The 25823-nt window shown below is 41.1% G+C and overlaps 1 pseudogene; it reads right to left on the reverse strand.

Moving 5' to 3' along the window:
• Window positions 1-11672: 11672 nt before the first annotated feature.
• LOC104988588 lies at window positions 11673-12051 on the reverse strand (annotated as a pseudogene).
• Window positions 12052-25823: the final 13772 nt, after the last annotated feature.

A 25823-nucleotide genomic window follows, 5' to 3' on the forward strand; every position in this document is an offset into this window, starting at 1 on the left:
TGCTTGCCACACACCAAGCTTTGAGCTCTTGGCCTCCTGGGTAGCTTGGCAGTAAGCCCTGAGAGGTCCTCCTGAGAAGCAGGCTTGGGGACTCTGCCACTGTTACACAGGATGGGGATGAGGCTTAGGAAAACGAAGTTATAGGACCAGGCCAGTAAGTGCAGGGGCTAAGGACTCTCATCAAGAGGCATTTGGCTCCAGTAGCTCAATGAATAATTGGGTAGCTGAAATTTTCATGCTGAAAAGCCCTAGTTTATATGTGTACCCAGCTCTCTCTCTCTCTCTCTCTCACTGTCTTTCTCACTGTGCCTTTTTTCCCTTGCCTTAATGAGGAAGATCCTGCCTTGAAGCCACAATGAACTGATTATTCACTGTTGTTTCCCACACCATGGTTTTTAAAAAATATTTTATTGGAGTATAATTCTTTTACAATGTTGTATTTGTCTCTGCAGTGAAAAGTGAAAGTGAAAGTTGCTCAGTCATGTCTGACTCTTTGCAACCCCATGGACTACACACTCCATGGAATTTTCCAGGCCAGAATACTGGAGTGGGGACCCGTTCCCTTCTCCAGGGGATCTTACCAATCCAGTGATTGAACCCAGGTCTTCCACATTGCAGGCAGATTCTTTACCAGCTGAGTTATCAGGGACGTCCAAGAACACTGGAGTGGGTAGCCTATCCCTTCTCAGGTGGATCTTCCTGACCCAGGAATCGAACCAGGGTCTCCTGTACTGCAGGCGGATTCTCTACCACCTGAGCTACCAGGGAAGTTTCTGTAATACAACAACGTGAATCAGCTATATTGTATACATATATCCCCTCCCTCGTGAGCCTCCCTCCCATTGCCCCCATCCCACCCCTCTAAGTCATCACAGAGCACCAAGCTGAGCTCCCTGGATATACTGCAGGCTCCCACTGGCTATTTCACACGTGGCAGTGTATTTATGTCAAACCTCATCTCCCATTCATTCCCCCCTCCCCTTCCTCGCTGTGTCCACATATCCATTCTCTACATCTGCATCTCTATTCCTACCCTGGAACTCAGTTCACCTGCACCAGTTTTCTTATTGTGTTCTTTCTTCCTGGATTCTCTCTATCTGGAAAGCTCATTTTCCTGTGCTCGTATTTAAAATGTTAACTTCCCCATCGATCACCCCCACACCCTCCTTGGAGAACACTCAGCTCTGTGCCTGCATGAAGCATTGCATGTCTCCCTTATTATAGAACCTGTGCTCTGGCTGGCAGAGCACTCCTCTTCTGACAGTCTTTCCCTCCAGGTTAGAACCATTCTGAAACTTATATGCAGTTTACAATGGATATGTGCACTTAACGTTGCATTTTCTCTCCCCTTTCCTTTTTCAGTGTGGTTTTGCATGTTTTCCAATTGATGACATTTTAGGATTAGGAAATAGGGTTGATGATTTCCTTTTACTCTTACCTGTTAGGTGAACTCAGGACTTTACACAGAGGTGGAGTATTTTTCATCTTTTTAGTCTCAAGTATTTGGCAGTTTGTCTTGCACATAATAAGTTACTGAATAAATGAATAAATGATGTACCAAAAGAATGTGTTTATGATTCTTGAAATACATCTAACATATGGCTTCATAGGGTCTCGGGCATTTGCTTGCAAGTTTTCTTTCAAAACTCTGTGACTTGGAATTTTGATTACAGGGAACCAGACACATTTTTGCTAACTGTGTGACTCCTCATATGCAACTGCCACTTCCTGATTATACAACTTGATGTGTCAGTCAGTTGAACCTTTGTTTCCTTATCTGGAAAGAGGATAGTAGGATAACAGTAGCTATCCTCTTCAGAGATCTGGAAAGATTTTTTAAACTAAGTACCTTGCCTGTGTGAGATATTTCTCTGGGATTGCCTCAGTCTTCACATGTCACAGAGTTAACCCCGGTTGCTAATTAATCATTGATGCTCTTACTCTGGAGTCCTAATGGGTGCTGACACAGCAGTTTCTTTTTATTCTCTCTAGCTTAACTCTTTTTTGAGGTGTTCACCCTATGCAGTCATAGGCTTTAGCCTAAGCTTGTCACAGCCCCTATAAGAGCAGCAAGGGGATTTCCATTTGCTTTGAGGAATGTGTTAGGAAAAGAAGTGGAATCCAATCAATGGGATGTGAGTGGAAAGACTGAGAGCTTCTTGGAAAAGTTTCATTGCTGGTAAAGGAAAGCTGCAGTTTCTGACTCTAAGAATTATGTTTGCTCTGGTTCAGGGAGAAAACGATAGTCAGGGGATTACCAGCCTCATTAATAGTAATAAAGAGCATGCATTCTTCAAAAATAAATGAACAACACACACATAAATAAAACAAAGAGAGCCACAGGGAGTGTTTGTCTCTCTTCTTCCTGTGGGCATTGTTATCTAGATTTGACACTTGCTTTAGCCATGGTGCTGCCATTCAGAGGTCATGTTGATAGTGAGGATTCTGAGAAGCCAGGGGTTGGAGGGAACCTGGACCCATGATGACATTTTGACTCTGAATTCTCCAGCCCACAAGCCTAGCTACCCTGGGCTAGTAATTATGTCAGAAAATATAACATTAGGATTATTTAAGCCAGTTTGAGTTCTTATTTCTGTTGTCTATAGCTATCAACAACCACCTCCACTCAATCCCAAATGCTATTATCCTCCCCCGATGGTTCACATGATAAAGAATCTGCCTGCAATAAAGGGGATGTGGGTTTTGATCCCTGGGTCGGGAAGATCCCCTGAATGAAGGGAATGGCAACCTGTTCCAGTATTCTTGCCTGGAGTATTCCACGGACAGAGGTTACTGTCCATGGGGTTGGAAATAATCGGACACAACTGAGTGACTAACACTTTCACTTTCATTATCCTCCGCAATAAGCAATTTACCTCTTGCATATATTTTTTGCTGTGTCTGTGTAATGTTACTGTTCTCATCCAGGAACGACTCTTTTCTTTTTGCACTGCTAATAACTTTTCTGCAAACCTCTTTCTTGCTTGGTATCTCTGGGCTCTAAGGCAATTTTCCCAGGGACTCTGGTGGTTCCTCAACTCTACAGAGTCCTGGCAGTGAGGGGGACACGTGGCTGCTTACTGCCCAGCAGACTCATATTCTGGTTGCATTTTCCCTTTGGGAACTTCATCATTTCTTCATGAATTTACAAATATGTCTGAAAGAGCTCCCAGGTAGACAGTAGGTCAGGCCTTGGGGACACAACAGTGAACAAAAGAAAGATCCTTACATGGAAGGTTGTGAGAATTTTTACGGCTGATTGTGGAAGAGCATGGGCTCCAAGAACATTTAAGAGGAGAAAGCATATCATTTGTGTTGACTGATGCTATCCCAGGGCTTCCCAGGTGATGCTAGTAGTAAAGAACCTGACTGCTATGCAGGAAATATAAGAGACACAGGTTTGACCCCTGGGTCAGGAAGATCCCTGGAGGAGGGCATGGCAACCCACTCCAGTATTCTTGCCTGGAGTATCCCATAGACAGAAGAGCTTGGTGGGTTACAGTCCATAGGGTTGCAAAGAATCAGACATGACAGAAGCAACTTAGCACACATTCAAGCAAGATGCTATCTCAGGAGGAATCAAGAGTTTTACAGTTATTCCCTAAATTAGGAAGAATGGCTTGGGTGAACTGATCTTTCTCTAACTGAATGCTAGCTTAGTCTATGGTCATACCACCCTGAACTTGCTCGATCTTGTCTGAATGCCAAACTCATTTTCTCTTTCCTAATTCTTCTAGAGAAAGAAATACATTTCCAGTATTAATGCTTCCAAACACTAATGCAGGAACTGGAAACCAGCAGAAGTCAAGTGTTGGTGTTGTGATGACTTGGATATAAGTAAGGAGTTGGGGACTGGGAGAGTCCCCCCAGGTTTCCAATAAGCTAATGCTTTAGTTCTCTCTGGGTGCTGTAACTTGTAGAACTGGATGCTGCCCAAGTTCTCTCTGACCTCTTGTCATATGAAATGTTATCATTATGATTAATAAAGTTCAGAATCAATCATGAGGCAATAAATAAGTACACCCAAGATTCACCCTTGGAAAAGATAAGTAAAGGACTAAATTGATAAATAGAGTCATTATTTTTACTGGATCAAAGTGAGGAATACTGCATTTTAATAAAATTGGACAAGTTACTTCAGGTGCCAAAGTTCAGGCTTTTAGCAATGGTGATACAAGTTCATACAGATTCTCAAATAACCACTCACCTCCTATTTCTGGGGTGGCAGTTCACAAATCAGTGCTGATTGGCCATCTTCTTGTTGCTGCGGATCTCTCTGGGCCATATTAATGGGAAGGAAAGTAAGAATTTTAGTTGTGAGCTGGAGATACTATTACTTTCTCTGTGCTCAGTTATTTGTGCATTTTGATGTTTTAATCATCTTTGAAGCTGTTATGAGGTGACATGAGTGCCAGCTTCCCAAGTTCTGCTTATCAAGCCATGAACACATATCCATTGACAGCCTGTCCATATAATGAATTGTCCAAACTGGGAACACTCTACAGAGTGAGTGTGCATGCTTGGTTGTTCAGTTGTGTCTGACTCTTCATGACCCTTTGGACTATAGACCGTCAGGCTCCTCAGTCCATGGGATTCTCCAGGCAAGAATATTGGAGTGAGTTGTCATGCCCTCCTCCAGGGGATCTCTCCAACCCAAGAATCGAACCTGCATCTCCTGTGTCTCCTGCACTGTAGGCAGCTTCTCTACCCACTGAGCCATCAGTTATGCTGGGGAATAAGGGTAAACTTGGACTGCTTTACTCATACCCTATCCATTGAACACAGGCTATTTACAAGTGTGGAGATTATATGTAATATGAAGACATAGAGACACACCCACATCACTACTCTCAACCGGCGCCATCATCCCCACTAGTCAACGCAGTGGTCTGCAAATGCACCTGTACTCTGCCTCCTATAGTTTGTGAGATCTTTGTAAACCCCTTTAAATGTCTGATTCACTTACTTTGTTTGAAATTACAAAGGTTGAATGGCTAATTGCCTCATAGGAAGTCCCTTCAAGGTTTCTCTTGGCTAAAAATTAAATAAATAAATGAATCATTCCTGCTTTATCCCTATTCAATATAATTAATTCAACCTTTTGGATTTTCATTTTCTCCATGTTCCATCATTTAAAAGACACAAACAGAAGTGAACTCTTTGAAAATTAGTGGAATAATTGGGCTGCTCGTGCTACTTTGTGAGAAGGTTGTTGAAAAAAATACTATGACCCGATCTCAAACATTAAATGGTTTAGAAGTGAGACCTTCAAAAATCTGATTGAAGGAATCACACTGAGAATTGTTTTTATCTTGGTTTATATGATTTCCGATGTGCCCTATCTTCCCAGCACAGTGCTTTACTCTTAGAGAATATTAACCACAGTTTTTTAGTTAATTAGTTAATACTATGGGTAGATTCATTTTTATATTTCCAACTCATTGTTTCTGGCATTGAAGGGTATCATAAATAAACTTCAATTTTACAGTGAATAATCTGACTACTGAGATAACCTGGAAAGTGCTTTGGTAATTGTTTCTCTGCATACAAAACTTGTTACTACCATGGAGGAAGAAGAAATTTCAGGGCAGTCCAGGGCACCCAAGTTGGAGGAAAGGGCTCTGATTACCCTGTTTCATAAAACATAATTTTTAGAGTTTGCTTAATCCCCAAATTTTGTGTTTTTTATATTCATAAACTCTCTTCTTTCCAAGGAGGCTACCACTCCCTGGTGGTAAGGTATTCACAGAGACGTTACATATAGTAATTATAATAAAAATAGCATTCTGTAGTTGCATAGCAGATTATAATTTACAAAGTAATTTTGCATGCTCATTATCTCATATGACCCTCTCCACAACCATTGAAAAAAGTGTTTTGGCAGAGAATGTTATGAATTTATAAGACCCTAGTTTCTTTTTCTCCTGGGCCAACACAAGTTTTCTTCCAGGCTTGCTTAGAGTCATATATGCCCATTTGTTGTTGTTTAGTCACTAATTTGTGTCCGACTGAGACCCCGTGGACTGTAGCCCACCAGGCTCCTCTGTCTATAGGATTTCCCAGGCAAGAATACTGGAATGGGTTGCCATTCCCTTCTCCAAGGGACCTTCCTGACCCAGAGATTGAGCCCAGATCTCTTGTGTTGCAAGTGGACTCTACCATCTGAGCCACCAGGGAAGTCCTACAGATAGTGAGTGAAGTCAAGTAGCTCAGTTATGTCTGACTCTTTGCGACCCTGTGGATTGTAGCCCACCAGGCTCCTCCCTCCATGGGATTCTCCAGGCAAGAATACTGGAGTGGGTTACCATTTCCTTCTCCAGGGCATCTTCCCAACCCAGGGATCGAACCTGGGTGTCCCTCATTGCAGGCAGACGCTTTAACCTCTGAGCCATAGTGAAGGGGAAGACAAATCTGTAAGATGAAAGGAGCCTGCATCCCTGAATCCCTGCACGGAAGACAATGCTAAACACCCATACTGAACACTATGTGAATAAGAAAAACCTTCTGTTGTATCAAACCACTAAGATTCTAATGTGTTTATTTTAGTCATTTCCATCGTTATTAACATAATTTTCTAATAGTCATTTTATTCATGAAATAATGAAGATCAAAGAGGTAAAGTTACCGATTTAAGCCCACAGAGTCAGAAATATGCAGTTGTAGACAGTGTAAAAGTTAAACCAACTTAGTTTTTTTAGTTCCAATAAATGCCAGTGTACTTGTGAACACATTTCAGATGTCACTAATGAATATTATATCAAAAACTTATAATGTAATGCCATAAATTTAGCTAAACAGCTAAATGCCTAAAATGTAATAAGCCTTTCATGATCAGGAATAGTTAATGTGCATCTCAAACCATCCAATAGGATATTAAAAAAATATGTTGAAGAAAGGAAAGCTGCAACATCTCACTTCATAGACTAGGAAAACTGGGGCTTAGTGAAGTCCAAAATTAGTGACCAAGATTGTGATAAGCCAGTGGTATAAGGTGATAGAAGGTGTTGTGAACAATTAAAATGAGGCTTACCGTCTTCAGTGCCTTTTTGTTGACAGATCATGTCAACAGAAAACAATCAAGCAAAAAAAAAAAAAAAAAGAAATGCCAAGAAAGAGGTCAGCAAAGAGAACTTTCTTAGTGTTCTCTTTGTTAATAAGGCTGTAAAGAAAACCACTGGGCCTTCAAATATTGAATGTCTGGATGTCATCATTTTTGAGGATGGAACTCTGGGATTTGGGTTTTAGTGAGCATCCTGATGGTTTGCAGACTTGCTGCTGCTGCTGCTGCTAAGTTGCTTCAGTCGTGTCCGACTCTGTGCAACCCCATAGACGGCAGCCCACCAGGCTCTGCCGTCCCTGAGATTCTCCAGGCAAGAACACTGGAGAGGGTTGCCATTTCCTTCTCCATTGCGTGAAAGTGAAAAGTGAAAGTGAAGTTGCTCAGTCGCGACCGACTCAAGGCGACCCCATGGACTGTAGCCCACCAGGCTCCTCCATCCATGGGATTTTCTAGGCAAGAGTACTGGAGTTGCTTGCCATTGCCTTCTCCAGCAGACTAGCTGAGGCCCTGGTAAATGGTTGGGTAGATTCCCACTAAAGGTCTAATCTCAAGTGTTATTTCATTCTCTATCTATAATCCTCTTCTCTTTCAGGGGAACTCAGAATTGATACTGTAAGGAGATTGTTCAGGTGAGGGATATTTGAGGCAAGGGGAACAGCAGAGACGCTGGTTGTCAGGATGCTGTGTAGAGTTGACAATAAAAATCAGAAAACCAAATAATGCAATAAATCCTGCAGCCCTAGAGGAAATAGGGCAGGCTAATTGGGCAGGATAATTCTATACAAAGTCACAATTCTACTCGTCTTTCTTATTGTACATCACATTAGTGTAATCTGAGTAAATCTTCAGTTCAGTTCAGTCACACAATCGTGTCTGACTCTTTGCGACCCCATGGACTGCAGCACACGAGGCTTCCCTGTCCATCATCAACTCCTGGAGTTCACTCAAACTCATGTCCGTTAAGTCAGTGATGCCATCCAACCATCTCATCCTCTGTCGTCCCCTTCTCCAGCCTTCAATCTTTCCCAGCATCAGGGTTTTCTCAAATGAGTCAGTTCTTTGCCTCAGGTTATCAGGAGTAAATCTTAGGGCTCCACATAGCCTAGTCTCACTGCAGGGTTATAATTGATTGGTTATAGTTCAGCATTCTGAAATAATAGAGAAATATTATTTTATTTGATAATTTTCAATAAAGTCAAAGATGCTCTGCTTCATCATCCATGAAAGTATTTCTTAAATTCTTTGCTCACACTCCTCTCGTTCTCCTGTTTGCCACAACATCTGTCCATGCTCAATTTTTGTTTTCTTTCCTGTCTTTTAGTTTTCCATGAAGTGCTTCTGCACAGCCATTTCTGTGGGCCCCAGTTTCTGTCCCTACCCTCGTTTCCTTTGACAACTCTGCAAAATATTTCCTGCATGGGTAGATGGAGATGGATTGAACAAAAGAAGGAGGTTATATATACTCATATATAAATTATATTTTCCCCTGCTATATTTGGAAGGTAAGGATGGAGAGAAAGTATTTTGAAACAAAGTATAAGTAAGTTATGAAATCTTTGCTTAAAACCAATTAGCCTTTGACTGCATATTAAGCAGAAGTCATTAGCTTTATTGGAATGAGAACCAATAAGCCTTGATCATTTCTACTTTCAAGTATATGGCCTTTGTAAGGCCCATTGCGGCTCCATCAGGGTTGCTTGAGAGTCACCGTTAAACAGTCAATACTTTTCAGTTTTGTAAAATAATAAGGTGCTCTGACCCATTGCTAGATAAAATATCTACCCACCCATCATCTATTCCTGATCACCCCATCAAACTCAACACATTCACGGAGACTTATTCCAGCCAAATGAAGCAACTGAGAAAGAACATTTGTTTAAGCCAGATATTAGCAAAGTTAATCTGAAGAAATTATGTGAGAGCTGCCTTGCCAGTGCCTACTATCACAGAATACTTGTGGGATAAATAAAATCAATACATTTGGAGGTGAAGTTTAGGAACCTTCATCTTGACAGGCGCATGAGTATACATGAGGAAGCTGCATCATTGGAGGTAGTTCAGTTTAATGAAGAAAGTCTGCAGTAGCGAAGAATTGAAAAGCTTATGGCAAATCAAACATAAAAAAGCTACCTTTTCCTCCTACCAGCCTTAAAGGATCACATAAAAGGGACATGGATTTAGCTTTGGAGGTGAGGTGAACCCTTCCTAGGGAAAGGAATATGGAAGTTAAGATCGAAGGCTCGAGGAGCTTGCCAGCTGCAGGCAGGAAGTGTGTAGAAGCACAGCGCAGTGTCTGGAGGAGGGAGAAGACAGAGAGGATGTGACCTCAGGGCAGAAAACCAGCAGAGTGACAGGCACCTGCGACCTGTTTACCAGGGCTACCCTTACCAGATGGAATTGTTGTTAGAACTTTAGATTTGTTGCCAAGGAGCAGGGAGGGAAGGCTAGCAGTCCTCAGCTTGGGACACCAGCACTGGGGCCCTGGTGGGCTCCCCGCAGGTGTGACCTAAGGCCTGGAATGGGGGTCATTTCACATGTGGGTACCAGGAACCCAGGTCAGATGTTGCCCCCTTGTCCAGGTGGTCAGACTTTTCATGTGCCCCATTCTTGACCTGGACACAAATCTCTTCCCTTCCTAGGCTTCTCCATGAAGACCATCTCTTTGATTGTGTGGGAATTCTGCTGCATGTAAAAGATGCGTGGGGTTGGAGTCTGGGGGTGGTGCTCACATAGCAGAGCCCAGGGTACTGCACACCCTTAGACACAGGTCTCTTTTCTCCCCAGACTTCTTTGAGTCTGCCTTCCCATGTGCTGAATCGCATGTAAGTGCTCTTTCAGTAGCACAAAATGATTGAATGTCAGGAATTTCACAGGGTTCAGCCTGATGAGCACTTTCCCTTTGGCTGAAATAGTTTGTAAGATATTTGGTAGACATATTTAAATACTATATTTGAAATTCCACTTATTGGAAGAAGCACACTGCTTGAGGCTGAAGTCTGATATGGATTTGAAACCTTGCTTATACATTTTTTTTTACTGTGTTACCTTGAAGAGGCTATTCCATTTTCTTTGCCTCAGTTTTCTTATGTATAAAATAGGAATAGGTATTTATAAGAATCAGAGGTTTGGAGGGAAGGATTAAATGCAGTCCCCTAAGGGAGAAGTGCCTCACAGTGTCATCATATAAGTAAACCTCCCCAAGAAATGTGCTATTTAGGTCCATGGAGACTACTGTAATTGGGTCACCCATGGCATGTTTGAAGTGATGGACTGCATATTGTCAATCAACACCATTTAGAAGCTACTGAGCCCAGTTTGGGCTTCCCTAGTAGCTCAGCTGGTAAGGAATCTGTCCGCAATGCAGGAGACCCCAGTTCGATTCCTGGGTCAAGAAGATTCCCTGGAGAAGAGATAGTTTACCCACTCCAATATTCTTGGCCTTCCTTGGTGGCTCAGCTGGTAAAGAATCTGCCTGCAATGTGGGAGACCTGGGTTCCATCCCTCGATTGGGCAGGTCCCGTGAAGAAGGGAACAGCTACCCACTCCAGTATTCTGGCCTGGAGAATTCCATGGACTGTGTAGTCAATGGGGTTGCAAAGAGTCGGACACAACGGAGTGACATTCACTTTCATTTCACTGACCTCGGTTCAATAAAATGAAATCTTAGCTGTGACCTCAATCTGCTTGGCACTGTGCTCAGGCCTGAGGATGAAGATGAGGTCTTTGCAAAGTGCATCACTTTTTGGGTTTTCTCTTTAAATTTATAGGGAGCTTGCTGGGATTCTTAACTGCACATGATTAATATGTAGGAACCAGGAATGTAGAAAACACATTTTAAAATATTAGCAAACCCTGCTTGATTTGGTTTTAGAAAGAAGCATTGATTTTAATAGGGAAACATTTTCTCTCAAGGTTATGTTTTTGAAATATCAGGCTACAGAGCACGGGTGCAATGTCATACATTTTGCTTGTTAATGTGTTCCCCAGATGCTGCACCATGTGTGATCTTGCTCAGCCATCCAAACTGTAAAATAAAAGATTACTGAAACATTATTGGGGATGTATAAGAAATTACATTGTGAGTCATAGCTGATTTTTCAGTTCTTGTTTTTCTCTTTCAGTTGAGCCGACGATTCTCGTTTTTTTTTTTTTTGGTCTGAAATCCCCTAGATGGCACTAGAGAATCCTGTATCTAAGTGGTTTATATAATACTCCTAAGTAGATGAAGAGAAGTAATTTTTATTTTTCTGCAAATAAATGTTAATAAGAAGTTGAACAGGATGGGATGCAATGTTAACATTTATGTATTCTGTATACTAGGTGCTCCTTGAAAGTAAAAATTGGTAATTTTTTAACTGTGGGTGTCTCAGAACTGGGTTTTGGTATTTTAATTAGCATGACATTCATTTGGTGCAGACATAAAGATGCGTAGAAATAGCAGAGATCCTGAGGCTGATTCTTGACCCAAATGACATTCATATTAGAGCCATAAAATACAATGTCTACATCTCCTAGGATGGTAGGGGATGGGTTTTTAACCCTCGTCTCCTGCCTTGGCAGGTGGACTCTTTACCACTGAGCCACCTGGGAAGCCCAAATTTTATTCAAGACATCATACAAAATATTCATCTTCCTCCTCTTCTTTATCTTGATTAAACTGGAGTAATGCAATTTGTAACTTTGCAACTACTTGTAACCAATCACATAGATTATGTTTTTCCAAATATTTTTGGTGAGATATTTCAAATACCTTTTGAAAAAAGGCACCTCAGAAGTTATGGTAATCTCACTTTTGCTTCTTTCCATTGTTACAGCATCTCCATTAAGATTTCCAGCTTTTCCACTCGCTTTGATTCTTTCCTGAAGAAACTGCTCAAAACTGACAGCATCCATGATTCCATCTTTGACAGGATGGGCACTGTCAAGAGGAAACGTCAGGATCTGCTTCTTTTCATTGATCCCTATGCCACAAGCTTTTCCATAGGAGCCATGGCTGCAGTGTAGGCAGATAGGGAGCTGGGTGAAGGGAGTGGGTTTAGGTTGGGTTGCTGAATTCAAGTGGCTCAGAAACTGTACAGGTGAGATGAGTGAAGAGGCCTGGCTGTAAGACTGTGGGGTTAGTGGTCTGTATGGCTGAACCACACAGGTGTCAGGAGGAGGGACCAGTGAAAAACAGCAGTCCTGTGGGTGTAGGGTGGCCCAACGGTGTGAGCTAAAACCTTTTGTAAATTTCATCCTTATAGTTTTCAGATTGGAAATGTAAGGCTGAGATAATGATTGACCTTACTCAAGATTGCAAAGTTATTTAGGGATAGAGTTAGGCTTCCAATTCCACTACTCTGATTTCACCCCTTCCCCTCTCCCCCTATAACTGTACCATCATGTGCCAAAGTTGTCTCTGGCACCCCACACCCATCATAGTTCTTTCCTTGCCCTCCCTTCAAAAGTCCAGGGCCCTTGGATCATGGAACAGTTGGGTCCTCTGAGCTGCAAGTGGCTTGAGTGCTCCCCCTCCCCCACATTCAAGAGCCTTTAAAAAGGACAGCACGCTTCAAGTCAGGCAGCCCCAAGGTTTGCTAATTTGCAGCTCAGTGATGTCATGATGGGCCCAGGATTTTTCCATTTTTGCACTTTGCCATTTTCCCAGTTTCAGTTTTTGCCCTCATGGGTGAAAAATTGCTGTGGTAGCTCCACATTTCACACAGACACAAGCACACCCAGTGATGAAAGAGACACTCTTCTGTCCCTGACTCTCTTTCCTTTAGTGAGGAAACCTTTCTTAGAAGCTCCAAGTGGACTTCCCTTCAGGTCTACATTGGCCCGACCTGGATGACTCTGGCCACCAAACCATGACTGCTAAGGTAAAGAGATAACCAGATTGCCTGATGGAGGTGTCCCTGCCCCAACAGAAGTATTAGAAATGAGTAGGGCTGTTCTAGGTTTCCAAAGTGACTAAATGCCCAACTGCAGTACTAAGGATCCAGGATACAGGAAGGAGAAGTGTGATATTCAGAGGAGTCCCTTGGGATGAAGAATTAGGTCACCCAAATGCCAACAATACGCCTGTTGAGGAGCCCTACCACTCAATCATGACCTGCTATGAAGTCATCGGTAAGGTAGTGGACACTGAATCAACAGGAAAGAAGGGAGGTGTGGCTACTGAGTCAGCAGTCAACAGCCCCCTTCTTGTTCTTGCTCTAGTCCTACATCACCACTTTTGAATTCCATACAAATGTGTAAGGTCAAGTGCTCAAAGAAGGCCAGACTTCCCAGGTCTTTTGGTAATCAGTTACAATCAAATCAAAGAGAATATAATAATTATCAGGAGTTCACTTGGATGACATGCATGGGGAAACAGCTGTTATCCTTGTTGAAAATAAAAATGAAAGCAAATAGTGCTTTAGTTGTCACTGGGGTGGGCTTCCCAGGCATAACTAGTGGTAAAGAACCTGCCTGCCAATTCAGGAGATGTAAGATACTTGGGTTCAATGTCTGGATTAAGAAGATCCTTGGGAGGAGGGTGTGGCAACCCACTCCAGTTGGAGTGGAGATTCCCATGGACAGAGGAGACTGGCAAGCTACAGTCCTTGGGGTCACAAAGAGTCGGATACGAATGAAGCAACTTAGCACACACCCACAGGGGGATATAGATGGGTTTGTTTGTTGGTTTGTTTTGTTACAGGGTTGAGGGAGTTGGGAGGCCACCAGGAGCTGGTGAACGGCACTGATTTTCTGTCAGATGCCCTGAGTATTGTGAGATAGAATGAACAAAGGTGAACCCTCAGCATCATTTTATGGAAAGAACTCAGGCTCTGAAGTCACAGAGACCTTGCTCACCAAGTCCAGACTTACTGTGAACTCTATGTGGAAGGTTACCAAAGGTCTCTGAACCACAATTATGAATCTTCAAAATAAGGCTAACTGATAAATCTTCGCCATGATTACATGGGCAGCAAAAGGCAAGTCCCTAGCCCAGTGTTCATAAACATCAAGTGCCATGTCTGTTGTCTGAAAATGACATTGAGATTTATTTACTTACCCTTTCTCGCTACATAGAGTTGCAAGATTAAGCAAATAAAAATATGTCTATGTATGCGTTCTAAGTCACTTCAGTTGTGTCCCACTCTTTGGGACCCTATGGACCGTGGCCTACCAGGCTCCTCTGTCCATGGGATTCTCCAGGCAAGGATACTGGAGTAGGTTGCCATGCCCTCCTATATATGTCTCCCAATTAAAATACATGTCTCTCACTTAAATTGAAAGTTCAGATAAAGAATCCATAATTTATTAGTGTAAGGATGTCCCAAGCACTTTGGGATACAATTATCCTAATAAATTATTGTTTGTCTGTCTGAACTTCAAATTTAACTGAGAGTCCTATATTTTATCTTCTAACCCTATCTCTACATTCCATCTCTTCCCTGGATTCTCTCCTGCCAGAGAATAAATAAATGAAGCCCAAATTAAATATCACTTTCTCACTCATGTATTTTAACCTTAGTGGGGACCTGGCAGACCAATGACGTCACCTTCAGCTTCTTTTGGTGAGCAAACATTCTCTAAGCTTGGAAGGAGAGGATCCTGCCTTGACAGAGTGGCTCAGGTCTCAAAAGCCATGTTGGTCTTATGAACTTTGTGGTTAATCTTCTTGCAGAATGTTTTCTTTCACAGTTGGCTGTTCTGTGTCTGCATAGATCTGCAATAAATACTGTACTGCAGTGCTGAAAAGGGAGGAAAAACATTACCATCTGCATCTACAGCTTGCAAATTACAGCTTGCAATCACCTGCTATTAAATAAAGACACTTTAACAATATTTTGGGTTTTAAATTAGCAATTTACATCACAAGACTCTGAAAATACTAGTCTTTTAATACTGCAATTTTCTTTCCTTTTAACCAGGCATCAACATGTATTGAATTTTTAAAAAATGCAATACAAAGTAATGTTTATTTAAACAATAGCCACCAATGGTATGAGGCACACAGATGGAAATCCAATACTTTCTCACTCAGCGGGCAGCTTCATTGGAGGACCCTGATGGGGTTGCAACTCTCTAATTTACATCATGGGGGAAATCTAAGGCATTGCCTTTTTTTTCCTTAAGTGCCTGGCCACACCAGGCTACCCGTCATGTAAGAAAGTAGTCTCAAGCTGGGAATTAGAGGCATTCTTTGTTTGAAGGAGACTTGAAGCAAAAAGGCTGAAAGGGAAGGAGTTCAAGTGGGAATGTTTCCCTTTGTCATTTGACATCAGGGTTGAATCGAAGGGGATTGGCATTTGTGCAGAGCACACAGGATGCAAAACGAGATGGGATTTGGAAGCATACAAAGAGAGGAAGATTAAGCAGCTTTGTGCCTCACGGACACTACTTATATAGACAGAGGGTTAAATCTGTATCTAAATATAGTGGTTTGTCTTCCAGTTCTTATTACTGGGACTTTATCCCCTCTTTCTCTCGACAGCTGAGTTAGGGAACAGGAAAACTCCAGGAGCAGGCACGCATTGTAAAGAGATAAGTATAAGCTTTGCGGTAGTGATTGCTGGGTTGTAAATTCCTTCACATAAACACAGAGCATTCTGGAGCATCATACCTATTAGCTGGCAGCCTGCTTTCCTGCATGTCCCCTGCTCTTCCCTGCATTCAGCGGCTGTTGATGAACAGCTACTTCTCAGAGCTCTCCCAGATCCAGGGTTGCTTTCAATAGTTTTTTCTTTAATCCTAAAAAAAGATACTGCTCTTGTCTTCAGTGTTCATGCCTTGCCATTTTTACTTTTTATAACCCAAGACACCTGCCTAAATCTAGAATTCTTTCCTTTTCATGGTGTTCTGAATTTTGATACCCACACATGCTATGTGCTCAATAAATGTTAGTTATTATTATGATTTTTATTCATAGTAAAGGTTTAAAGCTATGTCATACTAAATTTCATTTGAAAAGGAAAGCTCCTTGGAGAAAAACTTGAGATTTCAGTTCATTCCATGGGCATTCAGCAGTGATTGCTTTAGAGGCGTGGGCAGTGTTAGATCCTTTCTATGTTCCATTAATTACACCGTTCAGCCTCTCAGGTTTGGTCATAAGTCACACCCACAGCTCCTGTGGAGCCAGCTTGTGGACATTAGTGATTTACTTGGAAAAGCAGCAAATTGAATGACTTGTAGGCTTTTCCAGTCCTGTTAGGCTTATTGGTCACCTCTGATGTCATTTATCACCGTATCTTGTTATCTCTGTTAAGGTCTAATGTTAGTTCCTCTGTTTAAGGATTGAATTGGTTTCAATCTAATCTCCTAAATAGAATTTCAGATGATTTGGGGCCCAGCTCCTGACTAGAGGGCTTTGTTCTGGTCCTTTTATTAGGTCCTATTTATAGTACCATTTGCAGATAGAATCAGGGCGTAATGGATAGATTTTCATTTCTTGTTGATTACCTACGCATTCTTTTTAAAGGCTTTTAGAAACTAAATGTACAACTTGTCACCAAAGCTTAACACTGGAGTCATTCTAATTTGCTTAAATAGAAACTGCAAAGAATAAAATTCTCTCTTTTCAAAAGCATATATACATTCTTGAGTGACAGAAAAGCCCTTGAACATTGCAAGATATTCTGGACTCATAATCTATTTCTTGTCTTTCAATGAATATTCTAAATGTGAGTAGCACTTTGATAATAATCACTGTATGAAACAAAAAATCATCAGCATCTTTGGATGACTCCACTTTGAATGTTTCAGAAGTGTATGTTGTTCTATGTGTGTGTGCTGGTCACAAATGCCATGTATAATATTAAGAATACAGCTGATCCTCAAATTTTCTTCCTGCCTGGTTCAACAGAGACTGGAGTGAGAATAAAGATAGACGTGAAAGCCCTTTGCAAACTTTCAGTTCAGTTCAGTTCATTTCAGTTGCTCAGTCGTGTCCAACTCTTTGTGACCCCGTGGACTGCAGCACACCAGGCCTCCCTGTCCATCACCAACTCCTGGAGTTTACTCAAACTCATGTCCATTGAGTCGGTGATGCCATCCAACCATCTCCTCCTCTGTTGTCCCCTTCTCCTCCCACCTTCAATCTTTCCCAACATCAGAGTCTTTTCAAATGAGTCAGTTCTTCGAATCAGGTGGCCAGAATATTGGAGTTTCAGCTTCAGCATCAGTTCTTCCAATGAATATTCAGGACTGATTTCCTTGAGGATGGACTGCTTGGATCTCCTTGCAGTCCAAGGGCCTCAAGAGTCTTCCCCAATACCACAGTTCAAGAATGTTGTTTTTTAAAAAGTGATTTGATACATGGTGAAAATCCATCCTAGCATTTATGTCAGGCCCTAAGATCAACACCTAACTTTGTTAGTGTTAGAGAAGGATATTAGTCTGTTAGTCTGTAATATGTGTGTATGTGTGTGTGTGTGCACGCGTGTGTGTAGGTACATGTACGTACATGTATCATCAGCTTTTTTCAAATGCTTCTATTGAATTTTCTTTATAAATAATGTCCAAAGTATCTACCATAATTTCTTTTCAATTATGAGCCTACTAACTTCTTGTTTCTATGAGACATGCTTGAATCATTTTGAAGAAGAGAGAGAGAGCCAAAGACAGTGATCTAGTGAGAGAGCAATATGCAGCCTTTATTAAGACTTCAAAACACTTGGATGTACACTTCCTTAAAACTCAAGAGTTCACTGGGCCTGACATTTTACAAATCCTTGGATACTTGTTAACACTCTTTATATCCATTTTCATGATCTCTCAGCTGGAGAAAAGGTGGTTTATGTGTTTTAACTGCTTTGAAGCCCTTAGCTAGTTAAGTAAACATAATTTCATGTAATGGGCTCTGCCATTGAGTTTACATTTTAAAGAGTCTCTCACAATCTATCCATACACTTAGGTTTTACATAATGTATTTGGCATTACAGGACTACAACTGAGAAAAGCACATTTAAGAGCCATGGTAAATGGGAAGGTGCAGAATGTTTCAATCCCCAATCCTTAGTTTTACTAATGCTGCCAACATTTGTAGCCCATCTGTCTCTCTCAAGAATTTCTTGTAGATAGCCAAATTGATTGGTTTTTCTTTCACCTTTTAAAACTTTTCTCCTGCTTCCTCTTTTGGGGCTGGTAATAATCACAGAACCATAGAATTTCAGTCTTAGAAGGTATTTTAAATGTCATGAAAATCCAATAGTTCATTCCATGCTTGAATCTTTTATATTACATGCCCACCAAAGGGCTAGCTGGGCTTCCCTTGAATTCCTTCAGCCATGGGATACTCATTACCTCTCAAGGGAGTCCTTTCCATTCCCACACAGTCCTAGAAGTCAATAAATTATTTGTTAGGCTGAAAAGAAATCCTCCTATCAAATTTTGCTCTGTTCTCAGTAAATGGAGAAAACATATGTAATTTGTTTTTTCATATATTTAAAGACAATTATTTTGTCTCCTGTGTTCTGTCTCCTTATGCCAAATACTCCTGATATTTATAATTTTATGCTATGACTTTGAGTCTAGCCATCCTAGATCCCTAAGCTCTGAACATGCCAAAGTTCACTGACCAGAATAATAGGGAAAATAAAATCTACCATATTAAGCTTTTAATGGGTGCCAGGTACCTTACAAACATTACCTTTAATGTCCACAATGATGTGAATTAGGTATTGTCATCTTCATTCTATAGATTTAGATATAAATCTGTATCTCTCTATATCTGTAGTTAAGGAAACCAAAGTAAGGAGAAGTTGAGTAGCTTTCCCAAAGATGCATATCTAGTATTAGTCATTGGCAGAGCCTGGATTTGAACTAGGGCCTTTTCTTATTCTAAAGTAGGTGTTCTTAATTGTACATTATAATTATTTTGTGAGATGTGATAACAACCCCTCACCCACCCCAGGCTGCTGCTGCTGCTGCTAAGTCGCTTCAGTCGTGTCCGACTCCGTGTGACCCCATAGATGGCAGCCCAGCAGGCTCCCCCGTCCCTGGGATTCTCCAGGCAAGAACACCAGAGTGGGTTGCCATCTCCCTCTCCAATGTAAGCTTAATGTTCCAGGTCTGTTTTAAGCAGTTCAGAGTGGAGAAAGGTAGTTACTTACCTTGTTCTAGGAATTACGCCAAACCAAAGGACTGATAAGGATGAGTCTAGTGGGAGAAAGAAGTAGTGAAACAAAGGAACCAGATGATTAATAGGATGCTGCATGAGTCTCAGAGTAATTGAAGATGGTAGGTCTGCCAGATGAACAGGCACGCCCTCCATATGTCATGACCTTCTTTGGAGGGAAAGTGTGCCTGTAAAGAAATAGTCATTGAAACTAGGCATATTCTGGGTGTACATATGTTTCCCCTTGAAGGGATATAATTTTCCTAAGAATGTAGACACCTGAAAGTGGAAAAGAAACCCTTTTCCATACATTCCATACATTCTTGAATGTCCTTAGGAAGCAAAGTTGGTTAGAGACAAAAGGAAAAAAAAGTGGAATTTGCTGGTGTCTTTTGCTTGCTTTCAAGTAGACTCAAGTGGACCATAAGTTAGAGGACATTCTTGCTGGAAGTACTTATGAGATTGTTAAAAACTCTCACCTTACATGTGGGGAAACCGAGGTTCAAAGATGAGAAGTCCAGTGCCATGCATCTAGACAGGGACTCAGAAGAGTGTGTGATCAATCTCTACTGATTTTAAGACCCAGATCTTTTAAATTATATTTCCTTATACTTATTATTTCTTTGGTGAAGTAAATAATAACTCTTCCATTGCAATGTACTGTCACAACGAACAGTTGTAAGATGGAAGCTTACACTGGAAGCTTGCTGTGAAACACAGGCAGAGTTCAGTGTCTGATGCATCTTTCTTAGGGATGTTTGCTGAAAGTACTAGAGGGTGGATGGGATATTTGTGGCAACACTATTCTAGCTAGTATCATGGTTTCCTGTATCTTATGAGATTGTTTATGGTGAATCTGGTTTCATTCAGTGTTGAAAACCTGGAATCAGAATCATGTGCGGAGGGAGAAGGATTCCTTAAAAATGCATGTTCTCAGACTAACCAGAAGACAACTTACATCAGAATTCTGGGGAATGGAGTCTGGAAATTAATATTTTATAAAAATACTAGATGAAGCTTATATATATTAAAGTTAGAGAAATATTTGTTGTATTTCATCAGTGTGTTAGTTTATTACTGCTGCTGTAGTGAATTACTACAAATTGAGTGACTTAATACATGCTTATTACCTTATAACTGGGAGAGTCAGAAGTCCAGAGTGGACATCAGAAATGCAGAATGGGTTTCACTGGACTAACATCAAAGTGTCAACAGGGCTGCATTCCTCCTGGAGGCTCTAGAGGAGATTTGAAAGAAAGTGAAAATGTTAGTCACTCAGTTGTGTCCAACTCTTTCAAACCCCATGGACTATAGCCTGCCAGCCTCCTCTGTCCATGGAATTCTCCAGGCAAGAATACTGGAATGAGTAGCCATTCCCTTTTCCAGGAGATCCTCCTGACCCAGGGATTGAAAACAGGTCTCCTGCATTGCAGGCAGATTCTTTACTACTGAGCCACCAGGGAAGCCCTCGTGGAGATCTGGTTCCTTGCTTTTGCCCACATTCCTTGGCTCATGCTCCCTTCCATGACTTGGCTCTCTGCTTCTGCTGTCAGATCTGCTTCTCTGACTCTTTCCTACTTCCCTTTTTTCTTATAAGGATCTTTGTGATTGTGTTATCCAAGATGATCTTTTTGTCTCAGAATCAGTAATCAATCAGCAAAGTCCTTTTTGCTATGTGAGGCAATATATTCACACAATGTGGAGACCAGGAGTTGAACATTTTTGGGGAGGCACCTACCATGCTTGGTTTTAAAACATTTTTATGAAATAGAGAGGGGCTGAGGAAGGGAACATTAAGTATCAATTGATTAGGGTCCCCATCCCACTCCAGGAGTCCCATGATATATCTCTAGGAAATCCAGGGATCCTGAGGAGCATGGTCTAAAAAAAGCAGTCCTAGGGTCTGTGCTTATTCGAGTCTGTGAGGGGAATCTGATCACCACTCTTCATTTAGTGTATCTTGCCTGACTTTCCAACAGTTGACTTTGCAACTGTCATTCAGCCTTCCCATTCTCAATTTTCTAAGGAACTCCATCTAAACTTACTGCAGAGAACAAACAAAACATGACCTTGCTTTACTAGAGATAAAATCACTGTTTTAACTGATTGTAAGAGAAAAATGTCTGTTAGAAAGGGGGCTTCCCGTTAACTTTTTATTCTTTGTTATTTTCCAACATTTTTCTATTAAAAGGAAAACAAACAGCAATTAGTGGAATTTTTAAAGGCATCCTTTTTTTTTCTATCTATATATCTCTGTCTCTTGTCTATTACATGTTACTCCCCCACGCCAACACACATACACTTTTGTACCAACCGTAACCTTGATTGTGAAAGTTTAACTCTTTTTATAATATTTTTGTTTTGAGATACTATTTGGGTCCTAGCAGAACTTTGCAGATGTTTCTGAATTAATCAAAGAATAAATGGTACTGAGTTATATATTTTAACTAATATATAAAAGCAGTAAAAGTTATCTAATAGGAAATTAACCAAAGGAGAAAATTAATGGTTTTTTCCTTAAAAGGTATCTTTGTATGTCACTGTATTAGGAGACTCTTGGCCACCTACCCTATGACAATATTTGGAAAAATACACACGATAATTGTCCTAATGCCTGTATTAGTTATCTTAAAATTGGACTGGATAGCTTAACGGCAGAAATTTATTTCACATAATTGTGGAAGTTGGAAAGTCTAAGATTAAAGTATCAGCAAGGTAGGTTTCCGTCTGAAGCATCTGCTTTTGGCTTGTAGATGGCTACCTTCCTACTGTGTCCTCACATGATAAAGAGAGCTCAAGAGGTCTGGTGTTTTTACCTCTTCTTATAAGGGCACTGGGACTTCCCTGCTGGTCCAGATGTAAAGACTCTGTGCTTTCAGTGAAGGGGGTTCAGGTTCAATCCTTGGTTGGGGAACTACTATCTCACATGCTGCAAGATCGAAAAAATTAATTAATTAATAAAAAAGGGCACCAGTCCTATCAGATTAAAGTCCCACTCTTAAGATTTCATTGAATCTTAATCACTTCTTTAAAGATTCAATTCCCAATATAGTCATATGGTGGGTTAAGTTGTTAACATGCGAATTTTGGGAGAGCATGATTCAGGCCATAGTCTGTCCCCTAGAACATCACAAGTGTTTCCTGACTCCTGAAAGACCTTGGCAATTTCATTACAAAAGATGGTTTATATAATTATGACAGAGGGAAGAAACAGAAACACCAACAGGCTTTTGAACTCACATCTCATTCTTTATTTAGATGAATTAGTTAGCTTTGCTCCTTTGCAACATTTCTGTTACACAACAGAAAAATCCTGGCTTCAAGACCCCTCCCTGCTCCTCAGTTCAAGAAAACCTGTGACTCAATACAATCATGGTCCATCATCCAAACACCTCCTTTCTTAGGAAGCAGTAATCATGGCATACCCACAAGGCTTGCCTGTAGACCGTTTTCTCTTCTTTCCTAAAATGGGTAGAATATGGATGAGGATTTTTTTGTAGCATAGAATTTTGAAATTAAAAAGAAAACTTATCAAGAGAGCTCTTAGAAGCCATAAAAGAAGTATAAAACATCCCTTGACTAATATTTATCTCCTTGAGTTCTGCCTCTGAGACTGGGAACAGGCATAAGGGACTCTCACCCACAGTGCCTGAATGACTTTTATGAAAGAAGAGAAGGGAGGGTAAATAGTTAGGAAGAAGGAGTTTCAGATTTCCATGCAGCTCTGAGAGTCTTGGCCAGGGTGACAAGAGTCTCAGAGCAGAGGTTGCCCAGCAGAGAAGCTGTGTTGGGCAGAAACTGTCCAGCTCTCATCCCCTGCTGTGCTCAGTTAATAAGAGAGAGCAGCCCCCAGGGGAACCTGGTCTAGACATAACTGCTCTGGCATGTGGCAGATGGGGGCTGTCAGCTGCTCAGACTCCTCAGAGCACGTTCACCTGAAGGGACATTTGAGGAATCTTGGAATCTGGGGAATCATGGAAACTGTAGGAATCTTTCATGTTCTAAATATAAAAAGAATCAGTTGATTAACTGGAGCGTGGCAAAGGGAAAGGCATCCATCTAAATCTTGGGCCAGAAATCCCTGAAAGAATGTATGTATCTATTTATCATCTATCTATCAAATCTTTCTTATGTTTAAGTAGTTATCTAGTAGAAGAAGTGCTTCCCAGATTTCTCAGTAGTAAAGAATCCACCTGTCAATTCAGGAGATGCAGGAGACATGGGTTTGATTCCTGGGTCAGGAAGAGCCCCTAGAAGATGAAATGACAATCTACTGCAGTATTCTTGCCTGGATAATCCCATGGACAGGGAAGTCTGGCAGGCTACAGTCCATGGGGTCACAAAGAGTCAGACGTGACTGAGCACATGTATAGTACAAGGAGGAGACCAAATGCTATGCTTGAAATAGAAGATGGCTTTTTATCTGTCTAAAAATCTGTTTCCCAGCCTGGATTTTGCCAGTCTCCAAGGAAACTCTTATCACTACAAAGAAATAACAGAATATACCTGACAGTCACAAATTAAGCTATTTGTAAATCACTTGCACTGAAGAAATAAAAGCTATTTTGGGGGGTAAAATTCTTGTTCAGATTTTCCTATTTTGAAATCTCCTTCCCCTTTCCTATTTGCATGGGCCTATAAACTTGTCCATATCACTAGTAAAAGCATAACACATAAAGAGGATAAAACCAAATCTCTTGGTGACCTTTCGCATCAAGCAAGCAAACACACACACACACTCACACACACACACACATGCATTTCTGTTTTCATCTCTGTATTTTTAGTGCTTAGGAATAGATTGTCATAATATTAAATGATACATAAATGTTTATAAGTATAAAATATTGAATGCATGAATAAATAGAAATAAATAACGAATGAATAAAAGAATGGATAAATAGACTAAATGATGTAATTTAATTTGAGTAGAAAGAAGTGAGTTGGAGAGGGAAATAACATGAATTCCAAAAGGTGTTACAAGTCCACAACTGAGGATATCATGGATTGATTTCCATGGGGTTTTATGATTGGTTTAACAATCTACACATTGTGTGCTTAGTCACTCAGTTGTGTCCGACTCTGTGACCCCATGGACTATAGCCTGTCAGCCTCCTCTGTCCATGGGGATTCTCCAGGCAAGAATACTGGAGTGGGTGGCTTTGCCCTCTTCTAGGGGATCTTCCCAACTCAGGGATAGAATCCAGGTCTCCCAGATTGCATATGGATTCTTTACTATTTGAGCCTTCCTGCTGCTGCTGCTAAGTCTCTTCAGTCGTGTCCGACTCTGTGAGACCCCATAGATGGCAGCCCACCAGGCTCCACCATCCCTGGGATTCTCCAGGCAAGAACACTGCAGTGGGTTGCCATTTCCTTCTCCAATGCATGAAAGTGAAAAGTCAAAGTGAAGTCACTCTGTCATGTCCGGCTCTTAGCGACCCCATGGACCGCAGCCTACCAGGCTCCTCCATCCGTGGGATTTTCCAGGCAAGAATACTGGAGTGGGTTGCCATTGGACAGTATTAATCAGCCTAATACTTTGAGAAAGAACCAGAAGAATCATTCTGCAAAGGGGGCAAGGAATATAAACTTTGTCTAAGTTGATTGAATCCTATAAGAAAGAGTGGGCATCTTTCTGTATGTTGTGGGAAGAACATTCACCTTTGAGTCAATAAACAAGGATTGCAGCCTGGCTTTGCCATTAATAAGCGTTATCTCCTGAACATCTCACCTCAGTTCCTTTGATTCCATTTTCTCTTCTTCTCGGTGGGACTGAATAGTCTCTAAATCCCCCAGCAGTCTCTAAATTCCATATAAGTAAGTTGACGAGTTTAGGCTCTTGTGAAGGTGGGCTGTGAGAGAGCCCTGGAGGCTCTAGCTGAGGCAAGCTTTAAAGAGAGAAGGCAGCTAAGGATAATGTGGGCAAAGAGAACTGAAGACCTACTTGGGGAAATATTGAAAAAAGCTGCCCAGAGAATTTCAAAGTGATTTTCAAATAACACCCAAGTATTCCCAGGGATGCTTGGGGCAAGACAATGCTCTGTTATTTCAGAAAATAAAATATGTATTGTGTTCTGTGAATTTGAATTTAGTCAAGGACATACATCACAATCGTGTGCCAAACCAGCCTTGTTAGGATAAGGTACTTCCTGGGAACAATTATTCTCTGGAACAAAGCTCCGTGACGTATGCGGGAACATGTAGTACTTTGAATATTATCTCTATGCTACTGTTAACTTTGTTTTGTATGGGTTTTAATAGAACTAGGTTCAGATATTATGAATATTATGCATGGTAATGGGAGTCTTTGAAAGTCATGTGATAATTCGTGTTTTGGATATTATTATGACTTCACCAACTTATTATGAGGCTTTTTTATTCACCAATGCTGTCAGGAAAGAAATCTTCCAGATCTACTACGTTCCCACCATTGATTAGGTGCTGGAGATACAAAGTTGAGTAAGATAGGCCCGGCTGGTAAAGAGCTGTATTTAAATGAAAGTCATTCAGAAGTTTGAAAGCGTGTGGGAGAATAGGGTGATCAACTAGAGTTTTTTTAGCTCTTTGGCAGCTGCACTTCATGCCATTGGAACCCCAAGGAATAGAGAAAATCACTATCCTTTTTAGCTTTCAAATAATACTTTAAGTGCTTTAAAACTAACTGGTTTAACCTATTAG

Source organism: Bison bison, unplaced genomic scaffold (genome assembly GCF_000754665.1).
Source record: "Bison bison bison isolate TAMUID 2011002044 unplaced genomic scaffold, Bison_UMD1.0 scf7180017864136, whole genome shotgun sequence".
Lineage (NCBI taxonomy): Eukaryota > Metazoa > Chordata > Mammalia > Artiodactyla > Bovidae > Bison > Bison bison.